This window comes from Hypanus sabinus, chromosome 29 (genome assembly GCF_030144855.1).
Source record: "Hypanus sabinus isolate sHypSab1 chromosome 29, sHypSab1.hap1, whole genome shotgun sequence".
In the NCBI taxonomy this organism is placed as follows: Eukaryota; Metazoa; Chordata; class Chondrichthyes; order Myliobatiformes; family Dasyatidae; genus Hypanus; species Hypanus sabinus.
This window is the reverse complement of record NC_082734.1, coordinates 29,042,795-29,055,487: the sequence shown is the minus strand read 5'-3', so window position 1 is coordinate 29,055,487 and position 12,693 is coordinate 29,042,795.

Genomic DNA, 12,693 nt, shown 5'->3' with positions numbered 1-12,693 from the left:
GGTCTTCTATCAGCCCCTGCTGTACCAGAGAAAACAACCCAAGATTATCCAGCCTCTTTATAGCATCACATCTCATTCATGAGGACACTATTTCCTTTCCTCATCTCTGCCACATCTGGTCTCGTGATGAGGCATTCCACACCAGGACATCTAAGACATCCTCCTTTTTCAGGAAACTGGATCCCTTACAATTAGCACTGCAGCCCACACCTGCATCACTTTTGTTTCCCATATGTTTAACCTCGCCTCATTCCCACAATGCCAAGTATAGAATTCCCATCATCCTCACCTACCACCCACAAGCATATGCATCCGACCTATCATTCTATGCTATTTTTGCTATCTCTAATGGGATCCCACCACAGGCACATCCCCCCTCTTCCTGGAGCTTCTCTGGATATATCATTCTCTCCGTGATGCACTTGGCTGCCTATCCTTTCCCACCAATTTCCCTCCAGGCACTTAACCCTACAACTGTGTTTGGTGTTACACCTGACCTTACACCTCCATATGAGGCCCTAAATAATCTTTCCAAGTAAGTAAGTCCTTCACCTGCGAATCTGCTGCTGTTATTTATTTCTCCTAGTGCAGTCTCCTCCATTTCAGCGAGACTCGATGCAGATTGGGGCATTGTTTTATCAATCACATTCACACACCAGTGGGGATCACCCAATGGCCATATTCCAATTTCCACTCCCACTTTAACATGTTCGTCCGCAGCCTCCTCTAATGCTGAGTTGGCATTTCAGACAGATTCAAGGAACAGTTCCTCATATTCTAACTTGGTTGTGTCCAACCTGATGGCATGACTATCGATTTCTCTAACTTCTGGTAACAATACCCCTGTACTTGTACTTGCAATTGGAACAAATGCCACACCTCCTCCCTCACTACCATTCAGGGCCCCAAACAGTCCTTCCAGGTGAGGCGACACTTCGCCTCTGAGTCTGTTGGGTTCATCTACTGTATCGTGTGCTCTGAGTGTAGCCTCCTGTATATCGATGAGACCTGACCTAGATGGAAGACTGCTGTGCTGAGCACCAATGGTTCCGCAGCTTATATGGCCGCATACTTTCATTTGAAAATGTAGTCATATAAAATAGCCTCAGTGGTATCCTTTTGTCCTGTGGGGATGGATTGACACCATGGGGAAAATACTTAATGCAATATTTTTTCTTTGCTGCAGTAGCCATGGGTAATCTGATGTAAAAAAATAAAAGTAAAAAGAAATTTGTGAGTGTGTGTGTGATTTTATCAACAGCAATAAACTTATGTGAGTACACTTGATGGAAAATTAGTAAACATCAAAGAATTGTAAGTGTAATCTCAGGTGAAAAGTATCAGTATTGTTGGAGCTCTAATTATTGATCCCTGGTTCTTTTAGGAGTTCAGGAGTTCATTGACTCTTTGGGATTATTTATTTTTAAGTTTAAACAAAGATATAGACAAATTAACAAGTGACATGAGAGACGAGAGAAATTATACAGATTCAGTAGCTGCAATGACAAGATGACACCTTTGAATAATTTAACACCTTTATATTCAAGATAACAGAAATTACTGAGGTAACAAAACCAATCAAATTAAAATATTATAACATGTGTATAATGTGCTAATATTTAGCTAACTAAAAATCAAAAATGGTAAACTGTTTTGCAACTGAAAAAACACTTTCTGCCAGTACGTAGGCATGACCAACCACATCCTGTGAAAAATATGTTTGTTAAGATACAAATTGATAAAAGTACAAATCGTTCTTCCTTTTTACTGACATGATGAAAACTATTTTAGACACATTAATTCAATTAATATCTTATAAAAGGTATATCCAACAGTATTAAATATACATGTAAAATAAAACTAGCTTTTTTGACAATTCTTAGGTAAATGTTATAATGAAATATATTTTAATGCTAATACAAATGCAAATTTCAGGTGATAATAAAGAGTCAGTACTCACCAAGAGCAGTGCATTGAACTTCTTTTCAAGCCAAGGTAAGTATCAATGGAAGTTGTAGTGGTAGATAGTGATACAATGGTGGGCTTCATGTGTTCTCACCTCCCTGCAGTTTAGCCATTTCTGGCAGAATACCTGATTATAGTAACTGCAGCCTTCATGCTATGTTTTATAAGTATTATAATACACATGGGTTAGTGGAAGGCAGCCATGCTGGCGGTGCATTCCCTTGTTGGGAAAGCCGCTACCCACCGGGTGAAATGATCCATGATCATCAGACAGTTGATCTTTTCCCTGTTTTTTTTTTGGCAAGGGTCCCATGCAGTCTATCTGGATGTTTTTCCAGAGACCCTTGGCAGTAGCTGACGTGCCAGCCTCACTTTTATGCCCTTCACAGAGTTATGCCGGGCACAAATATACAGCAGTGACAGAATTTCTCAACATCCTCACCCACCCCTGGCCAACACCAGTCCTGCTTTAGGGTCATGATCCTGCTCTAACTTCCCTGATGCATCACCCCTTAATATAACTTCAGTAGTATCTGCCACAGTGATTCCTGCTTCCCCACAGGTCCAGCTCCCATCTGGACCCTCATCTGCTTCCTTTCTCCACCATTTCTCTTTCTCCTGTGCCTCCACCTCTTTGTATAATTTTATTGAACTGGCTTCAGTAGTTTCTTCCTGCACACTTGCAATTTGAACTATCTCTTGTTCGTCTGCTGCCCCCTTCACACTGATGTCTGCCCACTCATTTCCTTTCTTCTCCTTACTCTCCCCTTCCTGGTGACCCTTTACTTTAATCAGTTCAAACTCTGCTGACAGCCTCCCTGCTTCCAGCAGTTCTTGTACTAGGTGCCCGTGCTGAATTACTGCTCCTGTTTATGTTTCAAATCCTCATCATGCCCATGCTATTAGATAATCTTGCACCACCTCAAAGGAATAACTGCTGCCTGTATATATATTTACTTGTCTATCCTTACAGTAGCACAGTGCTTCTATCAAGGCCACCAGAAGTACCACCTGAGCTGAAGAATCTCCTGGCAATGCTCCTACAGCTAATTCCTCATTTCCTTCACCACATCCCATCTAGTCTGTGGCTTCCCGTCTACAGTATGTACCTCTGAGACCCACTTATAAAACTATTCATCTGTTTACCCTTCCAGAGGCATTTCTCTTACACCAATACCTTCTTCCTGTTCTATTTTCATTTATCACTCAGGTGTCTCCCCTTCCATTAGGATGGTACCTGTGGGGTTCATACTGGTGTCCATTACTATTTTGTAAGAAATGCCTCACAAGCTGCCCTTCTGCTGTCAGTGACTCCTCTCAGTCTCCCTGTGTTCAGGCGTTCTACAATGGTATGGGGAGGGTATCATATCAATTGTCCTACCATCACAACTGGTTCACTTACGTGTACTGATCATGCTGCACAGTCAAAAACTGGTATGCAGTGGGGAAGTTCTGCTGCAACACGAGTCTGGTTCATTGAATATTATGCCTCTCAGTTTCTGCTCTCAACTATTCAACTTGGAAGTTTGTTCCACGTCTCCACAGATCACCGTCTGAAGACATGCTTCCTGATGTTAGTCTGTAATTTCCTTTTAATCAGTATGCACATATGGCTCCACGACATTGATGATGGATGCATTTTGAAGTAGCAGCTGGCAATCACCTTACTTATACCCTACATGATTTTGAACACTTCCTTCATGTCTCCTATAATTGAGTGTTTACTTATGCTGAAAAGATTTAATTCTTTCAAACTTTCTTCATAGCTCATACCCTACAGACCTGGAATGAGTCTTTTTGCCCTTCTCTGACCTCTCTCCAGTGCCTTCTCATCCTTCACACAATATGGAGACCAAAACTGTGCACAATATTCAAGATGTGGCCTCACAAGTGCATCATACAGCTTATGAAGAACATTTCTAGATTTGAACTCCACTCCATTAGATAGCCCAACGTTCTATCAGCCTTCATCATCTCTTCTGTGCATTGTCTAGAGGTTGATAGTGATAAGTCTAGCAGGATGCCCAAATCATTCTCATACAGAGCACTTGCTAACTCAAGTCACCCTATTGTATATTCATATCTAACATTTCTACTTTGTGTGTGTGTGTGTGTGTGTGTGTGTGTGTATATATATATAGGGATTTCACCAGTCTTCACTGTCTTTTGAAAAGTACATGCTAGGGTTTTGTATATATAATCACAGACCTCTTTAAGTACCCTTGGATATATGTTGTCTGGCGATGGAGATTTATTAACTTCCAGCCCTTTCAGCTGAAACTAGACCTAAACTAAGTCACTTAAAACAACCTTATTTTTCTCTACACTTACTGGCATACTGCTAACATCTTCGCAGGTGAATACTTCAACAAAATATGAGATAAGAGTATCCGCTATGGCCATCTCTGCATGACTTATCACCCCGATATTAGTCCTAATACACTTAACTTCCCTCTAGACCTTAGCCTTTACTAATGAAGTATTGGAAAATAATCTCTTAGGGTCAATCTTAGCATTATCAGCAATATCCTTCTCAATCTGCCTTTTGACAATCCGAGTTTCCCTCTTGGCTATAGCTCTCATATTTTCATATGTCCTACAGTTAACATCAGTGCTATTTTTTCAGTATTCCTGATATAGCTGTATTTTCTGTAATACTTTTATGTCTATATTTATTCATCCATGTAGTTGATCTCATGCTTTTATTGCTTCTTTTGACCTTGGGTATGAACATTTCCTGCACTGTGTGTTGTTCCTCTTTAAGTCAACCCCATTGTTTCTCAACTGACTCAGCATCAAACAGGTCCTTCCAGTTTATCTTCTGAAGTCTTTGCCACATTTACACAAACTTTAACTTCCTGAAATTCAAATTAACAGCTTTGTTTTTTATTGATTCATCTCCTATCATAAGCAACCACATGTTCAAATTCTCACATGTATATGGTTACTCCTCCACCTTTATGATCTTCCCCATCTTTACTAAGTATATCCTTTAATACAATATTCATCACTTCCCTTTGAGGTTAGCCAGGTTTCAGCTATTGCTATTACATCATACTTATATGCAGTTGTGTATAATTCCACATTTATTTTGTTCTTAATTCTTACATTTAGATAGTACATCCTTAGTCTATTACTGATGTTTTTCACCATAATCTGACCCATTTTTAGATATCCAAAGCCTATAATTGTTTTGTGTCCTAATATGTTATTCTCCACTAAAGTGGAGGACTGAAGGGGTGGAGTTTAGTCATAATGGCACTAAACAACAACTTCTTTGCTTGCATCTTCGGAAACAGCTCTATTTCCATCTTTAATCTCTTTGCTTTACCCTTTCTCAGTTCTTTTGAAGACTGTGACCTGGAGTTACACGTTGACTTTGGTTCTTTGTGGGAATGGCCCACTCTCAGTGTTTCATGACTAGCCATTATCCGCTCACCTATGGAGGCCTGGGATCTCATGACTCTGGAGACAGGCGGATTGACGGTCGGTGTTCCGACAGGAGATCGGTGTATTGTGGGAGTCAGAAGATCCTTGGCTGGGTGCCCAGAGACCTGAGATCTTTGGGCACAGAGCTCAGAGAAAGTGACACAACGAATTTTAACATTGTAAACCAGCGAGTTATTTGTTATGTCTCCCCTCTCACAGTGGAACGGAGACATCTCTTTCTCCGTTATTAGGAAGAGAGAGAGAGCCTGTGGTATGTTGAATACCAGGTGAATGAGCAGTCTTTGGGGTACTGCAAGTCTGTGTCTTTGCCGCATGCTTGAGTGCTGAGAGTTGTTGCCGATTATTTTCTTTTGCTGGTGGGGGGGGAGGGGGGAATCATTGCTTGCTGCCGCTTACACACAGAAGGAAGGGGAGCTGGGGGGAATTTGGGGTTCCAACATTTATCTGTCATTCATTCTTTGGGGCACTCCTCTGTTTTCGTGAATGGTTGTGAAGAAAAAGCAGTTCAGAATGTATATTATCTACATTTCTCTGATATTAAATGTACCTTTGAAACTTTGAGTTGTTTAAAAAGTTGAGCATGGCATTTTCTAAGTTCGCTGACCAGCCCCCCCCCCCCCACCACCCTCCCATTCCCTTGTTTAAACAGTCCCCCGCTCATTGAAGTATGTGCGTGCCCAGTACATAAGTGATTCACCTGTTCAAATGCATCCTATCCCTTCAGTACAGGTTCCATCTGCCTCAAAAGGCACTCCAATGTCTCATGAACTTATACCCCTCTAACCTAAACCATGATTTAAACCACACAATAAATCTTCTAATCTCCCCCATCTTAACTGGACTGGTGCAGTGTACAGGAAGCACTTCTAAGAAGTCCACCTTGTCAGTTCTGTCCCTAAGCTTCCCACCAAACTCTTTAAATTTGTCTTGCAGAACTGGCAGCCTGCCCTGACCCATGTCATTTGCTGCAACGTGGACAATGACTACTGGATCCACCCCAGCTCTGGCCAGGAGCTTATCTACTCATCCAGAGAGGTTTCTTACTTTTGCTCCAGGTAGGCAACACACCATACAAAACTCCTTGTCAGTACAGACCTGATTCTCAACCCTGCTGACAATTGAGGTCCCTGCTATCACTACTTCCTTTTTACAAGGTTTTGGTTTAGGTTGACAGAGGGTCCCGTGGAGCTACTCTGTCCTGCCTACCATCTCAGAGGTTTCATGGCCATCTTTGAGAATTACTAGATGTTCAAAATGGATGGACAATTCCAGGGTAGTGTGCACCTCTTACAGATCGGCTAGGTATGCCAAATCACCACATAGAAGTTCAGTCTTATTTCCCAAATTCTTGTTGACTTTGAGCAAAAATTCAACCACAGTTATAAAGATCAAAGGATCGTTTTAAACAGCAGCCAATGCACTTCAGTGTGAACAAGGAGGCATTCAAACTCTTCATTGTTATCTTGGCATAGCTGACAAAATATTCTGCAATTTAATGGATCATCTTTAATCTTGTGAAAAGCAGATATTAAAGGAGTCATACTTTAAAAGTCACTGGCTGAGGTTTTTGGCTGTGAGATGTTGACAATGAATTGCACAATGGATTGCAAACTGACTTGGATTTTTTTCATAAATGCCACTAAACTAGCATGGCAACCTGTCATATGTGGTGCTCCATCAGTTGCACAAGAAATTCTTGTTTCTAATCAGAATACTTTTAGCCTCAATATATATTTTGAGCTCATCGTAGTTTGATGCTCCGTTGATGTTTTCAAGAGAATCTCTTCATAAACTTTTCTATTTCTTGATAATATGCTATTAATAATGCCTCATTTTCTTGCACAGTTAACTCATCCATTTGTACCCCAAATTATGTTTTATGTAGCGGTGTCCATAGTTGATACTCAATGTCTTCACGCATTTCATCAATACAATGGGCTACACAGTTATTAATCAGAGGAATTGATTTTAAAGTACTGGTATCCATTCTGAGAACTTTGGATGGCACTTCTGATACAGCAGGCATTATTAATCTTTCAACAATTGGATGAGATTTTCCAGTTTGCTATCATTTTGGAAATGTTATAAGAAGCAATGATACCACTATCAAGGTTGTTTTTTTAGCTTTCTTGGCAAATTAACTAGAGTGTGAAGCACTTGTCAAATGCTTCTTTCATCTTCTGGAACTGGATAATGCCATAAGTAACTTTTTCAGGGTGTCTTTCACAGAAGTGTTCCTGCAACCTTTGATGATTTCATGGCTTCATTAGACAGTACAGTATTACAAATAAGACACATTACTGATCTGATGGGAATGGAATGAAACCAGTCTATAGATATGCAATACTGTATTGATGCACTTTCTGTAGTTTCTGCTTCACCACCTTCAGATTATAGAGATTGTGCCATATGTATTTATCCATGATTAATGGGACTAAATTAAAATTTAAAAAAACAACAAACTGGGAATGCCTATCAGATGTTGATGATGGCAGCGAGTTGGCATGGATGGAATGATGGTAGTGGCACACAAAGGAATAGTGAGGGAAAGATTAAAGTGATCACATTAGTGAAAATTACACTGACAAGTACTCAGATTGCAATCTGAATGTCAGTCAGGATAGAGCTGATGTTCAGCAAGCTACCTTTATACTATTCCAGTTAGCACAATGGACAATCACGTAAGGACTGGTAATCACCAATGATGATTCTTGACCACATATATGAAGTCAAGGTCAGTTTGAACCCCTCAATAGGAATCCTCGGGGTGAGCTAGTTCATTGATTGGCTCTATTTTACCATTTGGTTCCAACCAGTGCTGTTTCATTGCGCAAACTGTTTCCCATCGATCTGAAGAGAAATGTGGGAGGGTGTACTTGACTTACCAATAGTTAAATTGCATGAACTCATTCCGTGTCTCATTGAAGGGAGCTGTTGAGCACCCTGGCTGCTAATTTATGCATTCCCAATGATAACTGTTGGAAATTGGCAAGTATGATGTTGTAGGAATAACAGAGACATAGCTGCAAGAGGACCAGGGCTGGGAAATGAGTATTCAAGGGTATACGTCCTATCGAAAGGACAGACAGGTGGGCAGAGGGGGTGGAGTGGCTCTGCTGGTGAAGAATGAAATTCAGTTCCTTGCGAGGGGTGACATAGAATCAGGAGATGTAGAGTCAGTATGGATAGAACTGAGAAATTGCAAGGGCAAAAAGACCCTAATGGCAGTTATCTAAAGGCCCCCAAATAGTAGCCTGGATATAGGATGCAAGTTGAATCAAGAGCTTAAATTAGTATGTTGCAAAGGTAATGCTATGGTTGTAATGGGGGATTTCAACATGCAGGTTGACTGGGAAAATCGGTTTGGTACTGGATCCGAAGAAAGGGAGTTTGTGGAGTGCCTCTGAGACAGATTCCTAGTGCAGCTTGTACTTGAACCTATCAGGGAGAAGGCAATTCTGGACGTAGTGTTGTGTAATGAATCGGATTTGATAAGGGAACTCGAGGTAAAGGAACCATTAGGAGGTAGTGATCATAATATGATATATTTAACCTACAATTTGAGAGGGAGAAGGGAACATCAGAAGTGTCAGTATTACAGTTGGACAAAGGGGACTATGGAGCCATGAGGGAGGAACTAGCCAAAGTTGACTGGAAGGATACCCTAGCAGGAATGACAGTGGAACAACAATGGCAGGTATTTCTGGGAATAATGCAGAAGGTGCAGAATCAGTTCATTCCAAAGAGGGAGGAGGTTTCTAAGGGGAGTAGGGGGCATCTGTGGCTGACAAGGGAAATCAAGGATAGTATAAAAATAAAAGAGAAGTATAACATAGTAAAGATGAGTTGGAAGTCGGAGGATTTGGTAAATTTTAAAGAGCACCAGCAGATTACTTAAAAGGCAATACGGGGAGAAAAGATGAGGTACAAAGGTAAGCTAGCCGAGAATATAAAGGAGGATAGTAAAAGCTTCTTTAGGTATATGAAGAGGAAAGAAATTAGTTAAGACAAAAGTTGGGCCATTGAAGGCAGAAACAGGTGAATTTATTATGGGGAACAAGGAAATGGCACATAAGTTGAACAGGTACTTTCGATCTGTCTTCACTAGGGAAGACACAGATAATCTCGCAGATGTAATAGTGGCCAGAGGATCTAGGGTAATGGAGGAATTGAAGGAAATTCACATTAGGCAGAAAATGGTATTGGGTAGGCTGATGGAACTGAAGGCTGATAAATCCACAGGGCTTGATGGTTTGCATCCCAGGGTACTTAAGGAGGAAGATCTAGATATCATGGACACATTGGTAGTCATTTTCCAATGTTCTATAGATTCAGGATCAGTTCCTGAGGATTGGAGGAGAGCTAATGTTATCCCACTTTTTAAGGTCCCACATAGGAGATCAGTGGGCAAAATTAGAGCACATGTTATTGGGGGTATAGTACTAACATGGATAGAAAATTGGTTGGCAGACAGGAGAACAAAGAGTAGGGATTAACGGATCCTTTTCAGAACGGCAGGCAGTGACTAGTGGGATACCACAAAGCTCAGTCCTGGGACCACAGCTATTTACAATATACATTAATGATTTAAATGAAGGGATTAAAAGTAACATTGGCAAATGTGCAGATGATGCAAAGCTGGGTGGCAGTGTGAAATATGAGGAGGATGTTAGGAGAATGCAGGGTGGCTTGGACAGTCTGGGTGAGTGGGCAGATGTATAGCAGATGCAGTTTAATGTGGATAAATGTGAGGTTATCCACTTTGGTGGCAAGAACAGGAAGGCAGATAACTATCTGAATGGTGTCAAGTTACGAAAAGGGGAAGTAAAATGAGATCTAGGTGTCCTTGTTCATCAGTCATTGAAAGTAAGAATGCAGGTAGTGAAGAATGCTAATGGCATGTTGGCCTTCACAAGGGGAGTTGAGTAGAGGAGCAAAGAGATCATTCTGCAGTTGCACAGGGCCCTGGTGAGACCACACCTGGAGTATTGTGTTCAGTTATGGTCTCCAAATTTGAGGAAGGGCATTCTTGCTATTGAGGGAGTGCAGTGTAGGGTCACGAGGTTGATTCCTGGATAGAGGTCTGTCATATGTTGAAAGGTTGGAGCAACTGGGCTTGTATACACTGGAGTTTAGAAGGAAGAGAAGGGATCTGATTAGAACATATAAGATTATTAAGGGATTGGACACGCTTGAGGCAGGAAGCATGTTTCTGATGTTGGGGGAGTCCAGAACCAGAGGCCACAGTTTAAGAATAAGGGGTAGGCCATTTAGAAGGGAGTTCAGGAAAAACTTTCTCACCCACAGAGTTGTGGATCTATGGAATGCTCTGCCTCAGAAGGCAGTGAAGGCCAATTCTCTGGATGCTTTCAAGAAAGAGTTAGATAGAGCACTTAAAGATAGCAGAGTCAAGGGATATGGGGAGAAGGCAGGAACAGGGTACTGATTGTGGATGATCAGCCATGATCACATTGAATGGTAGTGCTGGCTCAAAGGGCCAAATGTCCTATTCCTGCACCTATTGTCTATTGACTGTTTGGCTGATAATGTCAGCTGAGTTTGCCAAGGTTCAGACGCTATCTGACGACAAGTGACTGCTGAGCTATGGTTCCTCCTGTGTTCCAGTGCCACATCCTTTTTTTAGAAGTGCCTTCTCCACTTACCTTTTGTTTGGTCTTGTGTGTAAAGTTTGGGTCTCTTGGGGGCGGTACCACCTCAAATGGGAATCACTGATCTAAGTCCATCGCACATATGAATTTTACCAGCAATCTAATGGCTAACTAGAGCTGTAGGACCAGAGTTATAAGGAAAGATTGTGTAATCCTTCACCAGGACTTTTATACAAAATTGGCTCATTAGCTAACTCAACTAATAGCCTCCTAACTAAGCAGTGAGAAGGCCACCTTTCGTAACCAATATACATCTAAGGTTGGTAAAATGACTTAAGATTCAACCAAACAGGAAAGATGGGATGTTCCAGGGAGGAACACTGATTGTAGAAAATGGTATGTATATACTGCTCCATGCAAAGGTATCATTCACCAGAAGATTAACAGATTATTTTCAGGCATAAAATTACAAAGGAAATATAATTACCAGATTTTCAAGTTTAATGAACAGTTGAAGAAAGGGAAAAGAAAATTAAAAGGGGTTAAACCAGTCCAATGTCCACATAAACATTGGAGCTCATTTCTGGAGAAGACAGGGGTATTGCTTTATTCATGTGCTGAACCCACATTCTGCATAAAGGACACCAACTGAAGGCCAACCTTTTCTCGAAGATCATGTCGAATGAACTGGCTCTCTCAGGAATATTGAGATTCCTCCTTGGAATGATTCATCTGCACAAAGCACTTACAATGGGGTCTCTCCTTTGAACGGTATTCTGTGTTTCTTCACTTGTGCACCCACTTAAACAGCCCCTAACTAGACTACTATTCTTTAGAATTCCTAACCCATCCAGCTCTCTTGAATCTTCCACTCGGTGTAGAGTTCCAACTCTTACTAAGACAATGCTGATTAACTGAAACAACATATCTAAGTTTAACAAAATCTCTCATCTTTAGGTGAATTCAAAACAATGTTAGTGACAGGACACACTGCTTTTGCAGAAAATTGCTAAAATAAAAATACCTCACAGCATAGCAGCGGAAATCTTAACCAGGGCATTATATTCTCCCCCACCAAAAATAGTCATGACCTCATGACCTTGGACTTATTAAACCATTAATACCACAGTATTCAAATTAATTTTGTGATTTCAGATCCCCAAATCCATTTGTAAATGGGACTAACATGTCTCACTATTAGTATGGACACAACACTCTGTTTTCCAGTGCATCATATGGCAGCCTGTCTAGTGGTTTCCTAACTTTCTGAGACCTTCTTATCTCATCGTCAGCTTCTGCACTCCTTGTGACTGTTCTTGTTTACTTTGGAATGCCTCCACCTGTCTATCAATTGTACCTTCCGGTGACTCAGTTCCCCTTGCCCCCTGACTGAATTCAGCTTCCTTCAGTTTAACCTCAGTTGAACATCTTCAACATCCACTGATGCTAACTGCCTAGACTACTCTCAGAAAGGTGGGGGGGGGGGGGTGGTAAGGGTTCTGTGTCATTCTAGCTGCTCCATAGGTAGGATGTAACTTGACAGGTTTAGACAGTTCCTTGTTTATTCACATCATTCTGCTTAGGAGGAACTCGTACCTTCTTCAAAAACAGCTCTGGATGGACAAGGTTTTCAGAAAATTCTCTCCATTTCTCTCCTCGCCTGCTCCCA